General features: G+C 28.0%; 1 protein-coding gene across 5 annotated transcripts in view; it reads left to right on the top strand.

The window, feature by feature from the left end:
* The first annotated feature begins 6,618 nt into the window (after positions 1-6,618).
* LOC142325497 (uncharacterized) overlaps positions 6,619-14,604 on the top strand; it is a 384,074-nt gene continuing 376,088 nt past the window's right edge. For all 5 annotated transcript variants that reach the window (XM_075367339.1, XM_075367337.1, XM_075367336.1 and 2 more), the window contains exon 1: positions 6,619-6,815. The gene's annotated coding sequence lies outside the window, so the exon portion shown is untranslated. The remainder of the gene's footprint in view (positions 6,816-14,604) is intronic.

The raw sequence follows: 14,604 nt of genomic DNA, 5'->3' as shown, positions 1-14,604 counted from the left end.
TTATTCTTTCAAAAGGATGGTTCATATAAAAAAAATTTAATTAAAAATTTAAGAACATAAGAAATAAAGCAAAAAAAATAACAGTTTCGATGAAAAATTTAACAGAAAACTACTTCATCAAAAATGCAAAAGGACTTAAATTACATTATCTCACTCTTCATTCTTGTAGCAGTGCAATTTAATAAACCATTTTCTGGTAATTTCAAACAATAATACTTATCCATTGCAAATACAGTCATTTACCTTGAACGGTTTTGTTGTATTGTGTATTTATGAATTTGCAATCTACAAAAAAAGGCCTTATGCTTCTGTTATAATTTTTAATAAGTTGCTGAACCATTTGAAAAGTCTTCCCAACAGTGTATTTAAAATACAATAATTTATTTTTATGGAAACAATATTACTCTTTTTTTTTTCTTTTTTTTTTTTGTCTTCAGTCATTTGACTAGTTTGATGCAGCTCTCCAAGATTCCCTATCTAGTGCTAGTCGTTTCATTTCAGTATACTCTCTACATCCTACATCCCTAACAATTTGTTTTACATATTCCAGACGTTGCCTGCCTACACAATTTTTCCCTTCTACCTGTCCTTCCAATATCAAAGCGACTATTCCAGGATGCCTTAGTATGTGGCCTATAAGTCTGTCTCTTCTTTTAACTATATTTTTCCAAATGCTTCTTTCTTCATCTATTTGCTGCAATACCTCTTCATTTGTCACTTTATCCACCCATCTGATTTTTAACATTCTCCTGTAGCACCACATTTCAAAAGCTTCTAATCTTTCCTTCTCAGATACTCCGATTGTCCAAGTTTCACTTCCATATAAAGCGACACTCCAAACATACACTTTCAAAAATCTTTTCCTGACATTTAAATTGATTTTTGATGTCAACAAATTATATTTCTTACTGAAGGCTCGTTTAGCTTGTGCTATTCGGCATTTTATATCGCTCCTGCTTCGTCCATCTTTAGTAATTTTACTTCCCAAATAACAAAATTCTTCTACCTCCATAATCTTTTCTCCTCCTATTTTCACATTCAGTGGTCCATCTTTGTTATTTCTACTACATTTCATTACTTTTGTTTTGTTCTTGTTTATTTTCATGCGATAGTTTTTGCGTAGGACTTCATCTATGCCGTTCATTGTTTCTTCTAAATCCTTTTTACTCTCGGCTAGAATTACTATATCATCAGCAAATCGTAGCATCTTTATCTTTTCACCTTGTACTGTTACTCCGAATCTAAATTGTTCTTTAACATCATTAACCGCTAGTTCCATGTAAAGATTAAAAAGTAACGGAGATAGGGAACATCCTTGTCGGACTCCCTTTCTTATTACGGCTTCTTTCTTATGTTCTTCAATTATTACTGTTGCTGTTTGGTTCCTGTACAACAAGAACAATTGCTAACAAGCAATTGTTCTTCTATCTCTGTATTTGAACCCTAATTTTTTTAAAATACTGAACATTTTATTCCAGTCTACGTTATCGAATGCCTTTTCTGGGTCTATAAACGCCAAGAATGTTGGTTTGTTTTTCTTTAATCTTCCTTCTACTATTAATCTGAGGCCTAAAATTGCTTCCCTTGTCCCTATACTTTTCCTGAAACCAAATTGGTCTTCTCCTAACACTTCTTCCACTCTCCTCTCAATTCTTCTGTATAGAATCCTAGTTAAGATTTTTGATGCATGACTAGTTAAACTAATTGTTCTGTATTCTTCACATTTATCTGCCCCTGCTTTCTTTGGTATCATGACTACAACACTTTTTTTAAAGTCTGACGGAAATTCCCCTTTTTCATAAATATTACACACCAGTTTGTATAATCTATCAATCGCTTCCTCACCTGCACTGCGCAGTAATTCTACAGGTATTCCATCTATTCCAGGAGCCTTTCTGCCATTTAAATCTTTTAATGCTCTCTTAAATTCAGATCTCAGTATTGTTTCTCCCATTTCATCCTCCTCAACTTCTTCTTCTTCCTCTATAACACCATTTTCTAATTCATTTCCTCTGTATAACTCTTCAATATATTCCACCCATCTATTGACTTTACCTTTCGTATTATATATCTGTGCACCATATTTGTTTAACACATTATTAGATTTTAATTTATGTACCCCAAAATTTTCCTTAACTTTCCTGTATGCTCGTCTATTTTACCAATGTTCATTTCTCTTTCCACTTCTGAACACTTTTCTTTAATCCACTCTTCTTTCGCCAGTTTGCACTTCCTGTTTATAGCATTTCTCAATTGCCGATAGTTCCTTTTACTTTCTTCATCACTAGCATTCTTATATTTTCTGCGTTCATCCATCAGCTGCAATATATCGTCTGAGACCCAAAGTTTTCTACCAGTTCTCTTTATTCCGCCTAAGTTTGCTTCTGCTGATTTAAGAATTTCCTTTTTAGCATTCTCCCATTCTTCTTCTACATTTTCTACCTTATCTTTTTTACTCAGACCTCTTGCGATGTCCTCCTCAAAAATCTTCTTTACCACCTCTTCCTCAAGCTTCTCTAAATTCCACCGATTCTGTGACACCTTTTCTTCAGGTTTTTAAACCCCAATCTACATTTCATTATCACCAAATTATGGTCGCTATCAATGTCTGCTCCAGGGTAAGTTTTGCAGTCAACGAGTTGATTTCTAAATATTACTCTGTTAATGAATTTATAAATTATATTAATTTTAAAAAACCTATCTGCAACCCATACAATGAGTATATAAATATGTACTCAAAATAATTTTCAGTAGCAGCTTCTGAATTGTGAATTATTTGTACTAATTTTTATATTTAATATATTTACCTTAACGTAATTTAGTGTTTTTGTATTTAAATAATTAATATGGAATTTAAGCATATCAATTTTTATCTTAAATTTGTTTTTATATTTATTTTCTTATCTTATGTTGACTGTGATCTACATAATCTATATAATGTATGTTACGATCAGAATAAAGATTTATTCATTTATTTCTAATTCCTGTTGATATCAAAATGTTTAAACTTGTATCTTAAATATGACGTGCAAATATAAAATTTTTATAATGAGTAAATGTACCTTTTCATATGATAAAAACAACACAATAATCTCTTCACTTTTGCATAACTTCATTGAAACCTTGCCACATTGACAAAAATTTGACATGAAAATCTTACATACTAAACAAAGAATACATACTTAGTATACTAGAGCATCTGAAAATAAACAAACATTCTTAATGAACAAAGACAAATTTAAATTGCACGCTATATTTTTAACATATTATAAATAACAAAAATCTTCCAAAATTTGATTTGATTACCACTACCACATCTAACAGCAATGCATTCTATAATGTTCCCACCAGAAGGCTGTGAAGAACCTTAAGATACAATTAAAGCTGGGTCAGACAAAGGTAATTTTTTTTTTGTGGGTGAAAAACGCTTGGGTGTTATCATCGCCCGGAATTTTATTAATAAAAGGGTAAAATAACTCTAAAACAATAAACCTTATAAGGTGTAAAAGTAATATTAATCATATAATAAAAACTTATTAAAACAAGTCAAGAAGACAAAATAAAACTCAAAACTAATACCACAGACGAAGTCGTTAAAATATAAAAGTTAAAATAATCGAAAAAAGAAACTATATAAAACTTACCTAATTCCGATGGGTTGTGCAAAAGGTTCCCTCCCCGGATTGTAAAATGAAATACATAGAACCAAAAAAATCAAAATTGAAACTAAAGGTTAAAAATTATTAAAAAAACTCTTCTAGCATAAAAATATATATGATAATATTAAATTTTTTGCAGTAACCTGGTACCATGCAAAAAGAGAAACATCTGGTCAAAAATTTTGTTATTATTGCACAAGATATCACGGATGTTTCTAGGTAGATTAAACTTACGACGCAACGTCGCATAACATTTGCAATCCATGAGAATGTGGTGCACAGTCATGCGGCAGTTGCATCATGTGCATAGGGGTGTGGCTTCTCCTGACATTAGGTATTCGTGTAAAGTAAGTTAAGGTTTATTCGTGTTAAGGTAAAGTTTTAATTTTAAGCTGCTTAATATTTTCAATGGCACCCGTTCTTCATGAGATCCTCTGTACCACCTGATATTTAAAAATCTATTTAACAATAATTGATAAACCTATGTAGTCTTACGTGTGTAAAAGTGGCACCAAGATGATTATTCATCACTGCTCCCTACCTTTATTAACATATGTTGAAATCATAAAGCGATGTTCTGAGTGATAACAGATTCATTAATTCTTTGTATAATATAAAATAATTATTGAAAAAATCATACACAAAAAAGCAAGTTTAATATAAACTTATCAGTTATATAAAAATCTTTTTAAATTTTGTGGATTTTTTAAGGTGGCTAGGGAATCCAGAAAACATGAGGACCTGATCTCATTTACACCATTAACCTTTTTCCCTTAATCTGAAGCCAAATGTGTTCAAAAATAATATTTCATATATCATATTTAAATTCTTGTTAATTTAGGAGTGCCAAAAGACTTAAAATGCACAGGGGTGCAAATGATCTCTCATAACACATCAGTTCTGAGTTTTTATTGCTACCTGAAACATCTGCAGAACACGTTTTAAAAATTACAGTTTTAATTTTACAATATTTCAATTTCTGTTAACTGAGGACAGCTAGGAACCTAAAGAGCTGGAGGACAAGGGGTTTTAACAATTTTTAAATCATTTTAATTTTAATTGTTGAATATTTTAATTTTTAATCATTGTAAAAATAGAACAATTTAAAAAAAAATGGCTGTAATATCTGTTATTTTAAATTTTATTCATTTAAGAGGAGGGTCAGTGAATGTAGCGTGCTTCAAGGGTGTTTGATCATTAAGAAATCTTAACTATATTCTGTAAAAAGAATATACTTTTAAAAATAATGGTTTGAATCATCAAAATCTTTGTTAATGTAGGTAGTGGGGAGTCATCAGACTTATTACATCACTGAGTATTGGTGTATTAGTAAAAGAATGCTTGGGGTCTTATATGTTACAAAACTAAGTCTGTCATAACTTAGTTAGAATTATTCTAGTGGCAAAAAATTGTAATGTTCTGCAGAATTTGTAAAAAACAAATCTTGTCCTACTGCACTAATACAACCACAATTCACACAGATAAGGAGGAATTCAGCAGATTTCTGTGTGTCTGTTTTTCCTTTTTCTTTCTACGTTTAGTGACTGCCCAAAGACTCAAGTATTTCTTACATAAGAATTTATTACCTTACTATAAAAAGCATTAAAAATATAAAGGAAATGTCAATTTGCTCAGTCAAAAAATGCATGAATTAGTAGTGGTGGCGGTACAACCAATAAAATATCTCTTTTGAATGATTAATTTAATTTTAATTGCATTATTTTTTTTTTTTTTTTTTACATAAGAATAATTATAAACTTCCACTTTTGAAAACAAAAAGTTCAAAATTGCAATAAGTTTATTATTTTAATTGAAGGAAGGCTTGGGGGACTGTGAAGGACAAACCACTTTGATACCATTCAGTTTTTTATTCGTTTTCTGGAGCAGAGCAGGATTATGTATAATTTCATGCAAACAGACTTCCATTATTTATTATGTTGATCGTAAAGGAACATAAAATGCTTCGTGAAGAATTGGGAACAATGTAGTACATTCATATAAACTAAACCAGAATGAACAATTTTTAATATCATTTGGTATTTTCTGAAATTATCTATAAACTAACAAACACACTTTACTGTAGATGTAATACTTGCTTTAAAGATGAATCTTTTTTCATTCTACACCTACTTTTTCGTTAGAAGAGAGAGATTTCAGAGGAATGATTAAATCAGTATTTATATACGTCAAGTTATTAAGTATAATTTATGAAGATATATCTAATACACATAAAACAATTTGCATCTTATATATTTACAATTAAATAAAATAACAAATACTTAATCTACATTTAGCAAAAAAATTTATTTATATTAATTGAATAATTAATGTACAGTATTTTTACTAGATCACATCAGGAATGGTTATACATGTTGCTTCTATGAATAACGGAAAAAAGAAACTGCATTTGCCTGAAAATATTTGTGCATTACATAATCAATAACAAAAAAAAAAAATCTTTGAAACCATGTTTAAAAAAAAATTATTTGACTATAAGAAGTCTATAAAACTGCTTTAAAATAAAATCACAACATTGAAGGCGTTAAGTGAAAAACGTATTAACAGAATAATATTATTTTTATAAAAAGAAAATGCTAATGTAATGTTTAAGTGTGTTAGTAATTATTTTTATTATTATGTACCGAAGACGAAGTGACCAGTTATAATTAACTTTTGCCATGCATTTTGTTAATTAAGATCGATAAGGTGGGCTGTACGTTGTTAAATGGGTTTTCGATTAACAATTAATCATTTACTGTATATTAAAAATCCCTGAGCAGAGCACACTAAACAAACTGATCTCTATATTACTGGGTAGGGGATCCCATGTATTATTGGCATTGGTAAAATTTGAAGCATAAACTAGCGCCAATAAATGAGTGGTATTACCGGTAGAACTAAATAAACTGAAAACGGCGCTTGCATAGAGGTAAGTGTAAGAGTAGGGATAAAACCACGTTTTAAATTTAAATTGATGCGTAATAGTGTTTTGAGTTTGTATTTTGAATAAAGTGACGTACTTTTATTGCATTAAAAAACAACTGATTATGTTTGTGATTATTATAAACTGAAAATAAATTTGTGAGTAAAAATCATGGGGAAGTGTGTGTTTTGCAAAACAAAAGATACGTAATTGAACACTGTTTCTTTCTTTAAGTAAGTACAACGTCAGATTTGAGGTTATAACAATGTAATTATTCTGAATTCATGATAAGTTGTTCTTCATAAATAATAATAATAAATATTATATTTATATTATATAGTGTATAAACTATGCTGAAAACTTGAAGGTTATTTTTTTGAAATTGGTTCAAAATATCTTGCGAGAAATTGGTTTTATAAATTGATCATATTTTGGTTGTTCAAATTAGCTTAGAAAATTGTTCATATATTATTAGCTCTATATAAATATAAGATATTTAATTACTTTAAAAAATTCTGAAATTTTCTACAACTGTCCATAAATTTTTGCTTGTGTTACGAAAATGACCGTTCTTTTAATTATCTGACTTCAGTAAAATAAACATCCCTACTATCACGATTATAGTCGCACAATGGTTTCATTTAGTTCCTAGCATCTCATTCTGCGCCGGTGGACGTGCTTCAATATTGAACACTTAATTGTATTTTACGCCATAAGCATATCTTCCGCTATCCAGTTATATAGAAATCACTAAGTTAATAAAATAGCAGTCTTGTTTGTGTACAAGAATAACCGATTATATCCGGAAAGTAAGGATGTACAGGTTGGTGCGTGTAGCAGGTATTTGATGTCGATGTTAAGTTATCATATTCGTAGTATTCGTTACTTTGCGTAGGAGATCATATCACGCATAAAAACGTGGTCGCTTTTTAGTGTGTAGTTTGATTTAAAAAAGCATGTGAAACATAATACTTTAATAATTAAATACTGTGATTGTGTATGAGAAGTGATTAGGAAAATGTATATTAACAAAGATTTTTGCAAGGTTACATTTTTTTGTTAATACTACAATTAGCTGTGGTAAGTTGACAATGAATGCAGTAGCTAATGTAAGAAGCCCTGTAAGAGAGAATGTGTGCATATGAATGTGTTTAATAACATTTATATAACATCCATAAAGTTGATCTCTTCTCTTTGCCCATTGGAAAAAACTTGATTGTATGAGGATTGCAATGTGCTACATAATAATTCATCCGTTACATTATGAATTAGGAATATATATTACAGAGTTTAGGTAGCGTATGTGTAGTGAACTACACTGTTATCCACAAAAAGAGATGTATTAGTTTTGTCTTTTTACTATCAGTCCCAATCTTTTAATATGATTGTAAAACATATAATTTTAAAACACTGGGATTTCTAAACATTAATATTCAGTAAACTTTTGTAGTTTTAGTATTTTAGCCATTAAAACTTGAATCACATACACTGTAGCAACGTTTTTATTTTCTGCACACATTATATAAAACTGAATTTTGTCTGTGCATTGCTCGGGTATTGTTATCATGATATGTTTCTAAATTGTAGTAGCTGATCATTCAAATTTGTGTGTTCCCTCTATTCCCTTTATTATTTAATGCAGTAATACTTGAGTTGATTTTGAAGCTCAAAATATATCGGGAAGGATGTTGTTCTTGTAATTAACTTCCGTGTGACTAATTCATTTAACAAAAATATAAATAAAAGCCCATGAAATTAGTGATAAATCTGTAAGAAAATATTTTTTTTCGTTTTAATTAGCAGTTCTCCTTTTACGTGGCAGTACAGAATGTTGTGACAAGTAGCAAATGTTAAGAGCAGAAGAAGGTAAATAAAAAAATATACTTTTTTCTTAAGGTTGAATGTATTTGTTCATCTATATAAAAAAATGTAATTTTTATGATCCCCTATGTCTACAATTAATTTTAAGTGTGGGAAATTAGCATTAATCATAAATTATGCAATTTATATGTGAGGTGTGGATGTCTGATTTTAAGTCTGGATACTCAAATCGACCTTTCATCCAGAGGTTCCAGGTTCAAATCCTGGTCAGGCATGGAATTTTCAACACACTTCAAATTTTTCAGCTCATCCCCTGAAGCAATACCTAATGGTGGTCGCTGAGGTTAAACAAGAAAAAAAAGTTTGGATACTAATATTATAACATAATTCATGAATATTTAAAAATCTGGGAAATATCAGACATTACAAGGTACCTCTCTGCAACTTATACGGTGGATTTTAGCATCTTTAATATGAAACATCCTGGATTTGAACTTATTAGGCATGGCATATTTCATATGCTATAAAATTAATTTTTTTTTTCATGAGGAGATGGCTCCAAACCATGCCTTCCAGCATTTATTATCTGGATTGCACCTTCTTCATAAAAATTGTAGATTGAGTTCTATCCTGGATCCATATAGGGAAAATTTCAAGCGAAATAATTAAACGATAAAAATTTGGAACTTCATTTTAGGATTTTTATTTCTTATTTAAAATGATATTTCCAAACTGTTATAGACATTTTTTATGTGGATATTTATTGATAACAAGTAATCTAACAAATTAAATTCTAGTTGCAATGTATAATTGTTCATAAAAATTAATTTTTCCACTTTGTTTTTCCCGCTATGTTTATACTTAATTTTTCAGAGTATGTTTTTTAAAAATTTAGTCATAATGTTAAAATGAAACAGGTATGTTTTAAGATAATAACGTGACCCTATATTTGTAATATTTTAACTAAGTTTTTCACCTAATTTCTACAAAACATTTTTGATGAAGTTGAGGTCACTTTGAAATTGCTAAACATGGAGGAAAGAATAGAGCAGTAAATGTAAAAATTAAATTTATAAATAATATTTACTGAATCTATGAGAAGGAGCCACTAGCAGCATTAGTAGCATCCCAATAAAATTGTGTATTCCTACTAGTCACAATTACATCTAATTATGTAGCATACATTACTATGTTTAAATGGGTGCAATAATTTATATGCAGTAGTTTTGCAACACACGCAAATTCTATATAAATATTCAGTTAAACTTTAGACGTGGTTGTACTTGCAAATTGGTTACTTCAGCTTGATGATATGTCTTTTATTACTACTTTAGACGTCAGGTAACTCACATTCTGCACAAAGAAGATGAAATAATTGATAAATAAATGAACCTTACCCAGTTTGAACCCAAGAACAACAATTTAGAAGCCAGCATGTTAGCTACAATGCTAATTGGTCGGTTGAGATGTCTGCATTTGAAGTTGTACATAATAAAATAATTTCTGTAGATCAGAAAAATTAACTGCGGTATAGTTTCCTTTCAATTTAGTATTTGTTGTCTAATGATGTTATTAGTAAAATGTTTTTTCGGATACTGAACATTTAATTAAAAATTTTGAATTTTATGGACATTGCTCACTATTTTAGAAGTGACTTTAATTTTTTTAAATTTTAATTTCTGTTTGTTTCAAGTTTGTTCAAAAATACTTAAACTAATTTAATTAAAATTGAACTTCAGTGTATCCTATTGTGTTTTAGTTATGTACAAAGAGATGAAATAAGAATGAATTATATATTCATTAACTTAATTTATGCAAATTATGGGCTTATAAAGTAAATTATATTTAATTGATTTCTTAAAAAACAGGATATTTTTGAATCTCAGATTCTTCATATTGAAGGTTATAGTTTATTGAGCAAATAGTTGATAATTTACAATATGACCATAATGTTAAGATAGTGCTTGCCCAAGTTCAAACAAGTTAACGCAAGTGCTAGTCATGTAGTACTTGGATATATAATATGTGTGATTAACAGTTTTAAAAGTTGGTGTACCATGATTACTGTTCATAGACGGTCTGGAAGATATATTAGTTTGATATTTCCATATGCTTAACAATTCTATTGATGGCAATGAAGTAGTTCCTTTCAAAAACATGAACCTATTATTTTGGGGATATGCAAGACTGTTCTTTTACACCCGAACTAGTTCTCACATGGATTGTAATTTCTAGAGGAAAAGGAATTTTTGTTTTAACATATATTTAAAATAGAATTGTTAATTAGGAATCTCCTACTTCCATCCTGGATTAGGAATTTTAAGCTACCCATTGGATAGTCTTTGTTCCGTCCTGTGTTTCCTTTGTATATAGATCATCCTTTAGATGATTATCCTCTTCTCCTTATCCTTGATACTATTTTGGGTTCTATTGGTGTTAGGCTAAATCATTAGCTCAACAAAAATAGAAGTCTGTTAAATTATTGCACTCTTAGTGCAATTTAGTGGAGTAATTTTATCCATTGGAGTGTCCAGATCTCTTGTTTCCTTTACAGTTACTGGATAATATGTCTAATGGCGGAAAAATGCTTCTGAATTAAGTTGGTGCTTTTTAACATGTCTGCGGTTTATAATGAACAGTATAAACAGACTCCAATTTCTGTCGCATTACCTCAGATTCTTTACTTATATCATAATCATATTACCTGTGAAAAATAATCCAAAGGAACAAATTAATACACCCTTTTTTGTGGGAAACTATGCAGAATGATAAAAATTAAATAATAATCCTTTTTATTACTTTACTTAGTCTTTATTTTTTCCGTTTGGCAGGATTTCTTAGGAATTTACAACAATAATTATATAGGTAATAATAAAAAATATATATAGTACTGTATATAACTGTACAAATAAAGATAAAAATGTTTTACTATAAAATGTTTGATTTTATTATCTGTAATAGCTATTATATATATATATATATAAATAATCTAATGTGTTTGCTTTAATCCTGTCTAATCACCAGAATTAAAAGTAACTAACCATCAGTTAAAAAAAAGTAATAAATATTGTTATATTACCTTCATAACAATATACAGTTAGTTAACTATGTACATAATTATTGCTACAGTTCTTATTCTAATAGATATTAACAGAAATTAGTTATTATAGAAGAGGAACTAATACGTTTTTAAGCTATTACAGATAAATTTTTTTTCATGTGTACAGTATGAAAAGATAATCAATAAATACCAGTCTGTTAGAGATACAGTTAAGCCAATTCATAAATGATACTCGTAATAATTTAGGTTTATTTTTATACATTACATGTAATCCAGTTATTATTTAAACAGATATTATGTATAATTAATTAATTAACATAATTAATTGTTTTATATTAATATTATTATATACAATTAGATATTTAGGCCTAACAATAATAATAATTGTGTTATGGATGGCATTGAAAATTTAATTTATTCCTTATACTGTCATATGTATGTGATAAAGTATATTTGCAAATTTTATCCTAATTTGTCTCGTATACATATTCAGTTAATAAGATTTAATATTTGGTATTTTTAAAAATATAATTTTTTTTTCTAGTAATGATGAAATTTATCAGTTTATTCATTTCAGTTGTTGTAAATTTTTATAATTTGGCAGCTGTTGTTTTTTCTTTTAAATAAATACTTTTATCAGAGTAATTTTATATTATAAAATGCAGAAACTTATTAAGTCATTGCAAAGTTTAATTTGACTGTGAATACAGCTATTCATAGCTGTTAACAAAGTTGTTTGTAATTTCTTGAAAAATATAGTGTATTACTAGTAAAATCTTTTCTTTTTTTAAGTCGAATCAACTAATAAATAATTAGCAATGATTTTTGGGTGGCTTGTTAAAAATTTTTCAAATCATTACCATCACTACAGGAATTAAACTTGGGATCGTTGGTGTAACAGATAAGCATATCACTACTTGCACCAACAAGATGATCAATTAAAAGAATTTTTAAACAATTTTTAATTGTAGCAGTTTTGCCGGTTAATTTTGAGTAGGGTAGACATAATATCATTGTAGATATGAAAAATTAAAAAAGAAACTGTCCTATAATTAAAAAAAAACTAGAATCTTTATTGGGTGATGAGATTTTAGGATGATTTTTACTATCATCTTAGTTACCTAAGGGAAGTTTATGTTAGTTAAATGTGGAACTAATTAAATGTAAACATATTTGTTGTCTGTAAATGTGGAAGAGTATTGTTAAGGTAGTACACAAACACCTACTTCTGATTGTATCTGAGATATAATTTATTACGTAATGTTTATGGAATTGTATATTAACTTATTTATTTTTTCCAGAAACAACAATAGTGCAATATATATGTAACAATAAAAGATACATTTTTTTGCATGAAAATTTTTAACTAACCACATTCAATAATAACCACATTCAAATGTAGAACCTGAAGTTATTGAAGAATTGATGTGATGGTGATAGAACATGCATTGACCACGATGAAGCCAGATGTATGACAATATTAAATGTAATTTTAATTTTATTGGTTAAATATTAACTGAAGATTACTGAGTTATTTATAAAATTGTTTTACAGAGTAGTTCTGGTTCTGCACTAATATATGATACAGGGGGATTATGGAATTAGAATTTCTATTAAACTAAAATTACCAGTGGCATACTTTATAACAAAGCTGTGAAAGTCAGTTCTATCTCATATTAATCTTAGGATCACTGTTTTAATAGTGGTTATTCTGCAGATATAAATTAAAGTAAAAAAATAAAAATTTAGAAAAATATGACTAGAATTTCTGAACAACTATTGTGAAACATTTAAAAAAATATAAATAAATGAATTGATAAAATTTTAACATCATTCAAACAAGTTTTAATGATAATAAATTTTAATTAATGAAAAATACCAAATCTTTTTAATGCCAACCATAACTTACAAATTTTATTAAAAATTTAGGTAATAAGCAATCTAGAGAGCAAAATCACAATAAACTTATATATACTAATATAACATATATCATACAGTGTAATAAGTGAACTTATTATTACCTTTTTGTTTATCAATATTATTATTATAAATCTTTAACTTAACTAGAATTATATCAAAAACATAATTTTATTAAAATAATAAAAATAGATAGATTTCAAAACTAAGTGTATGATTCTTGTTTTGTGTATTTTGTACATCACATGAGATTTTTGCTTTCAAATATTGATAGAGTAAGTATTTATAATCATTATTTACTGTTATCCATATTATTTTAGTTTTGTATTTTTTTTCATTTTTAAATATTTTTTATTGTTTTATTATGTGTAATACTGTTCTTTATTAAAGTAAATTATACTTTAATAATTGGAAGAGTAATAATTATAATTATAAAAAAATATTTTTATTTTATACTATTTTTAATACAAAAACAGATTATGATAAAAATAAACCGAAGTGTTCAGAAAAATAATATTAAAAAAATATCTTACCATAAAATTTTACAGTAGTTTGTGTAATGTGCTGAGGAAAAAATTAACTTTGTTAAGGAGTAGGTGAAATACTGTAATTGAAATAACAGTACATATAAGTATGATACTAGATTCTCAAATTATGGAGAAGCAGCCTTATACTGTTAGTGTACTTTTACTCGTATCGTATTGTAACTTGATTTAAACGGTTTCTATTTTCAGTACTTACATATTAACGCCACCGCAGCTACAGCTTTATTTAGAAACAAAGTTTAACATAGATTCAAAACAGTCTCTTTATTAATTTTAATAAATGGTTATTTATATTTATTTATTTTATAAATATAACTTAACCTACGCTCGCTTAGCTCGCTAACCTTGACTAATTAACAGGAGTGTTTTGATTATTTAAATAATAAATAATTGCAATAATTACTGAATTCATTAAATAAATACTCAAAAAATTATGGTGTTAATTAGTCAAGGTTAGCGAGCAAAGCGAGCGTTAACCATTTATTAAATTAAAAAAGAGACTGTTCATTTTCCACCGAAATCCGATTGCCTACTTTGTTTTTAAATAAAACTGTAGCTGCAGTGGCGTTAATATGCAAGTACCCTATTTTCATTATTTATAAACAATTTCTTATTTTATTTCTACATCAAATTATAATTTTTTTAAGTGTAATATTTTGACATTCAGCAAGTGTTTAA

The sequence above is a fragment of the Lycorma delicatula genome, chromosome 5 (assembly GCF_047948215.1).
Source record: "Lycorma delicatula isolate Av1 chromosome 5, ASM4794821v1, whole genome shotgun sequence".
Lineage (NCBI taxonomy): Eukaryota > Metazoa > Arthropoda > Insecta > Hemiptera > Fulgoridae > Lycorma > Lycorma delicatula.
Note: the sequence above shows the minus strand (reverse complement) of the source record. Positions and strands in the feature narration are given on the sequence as shown.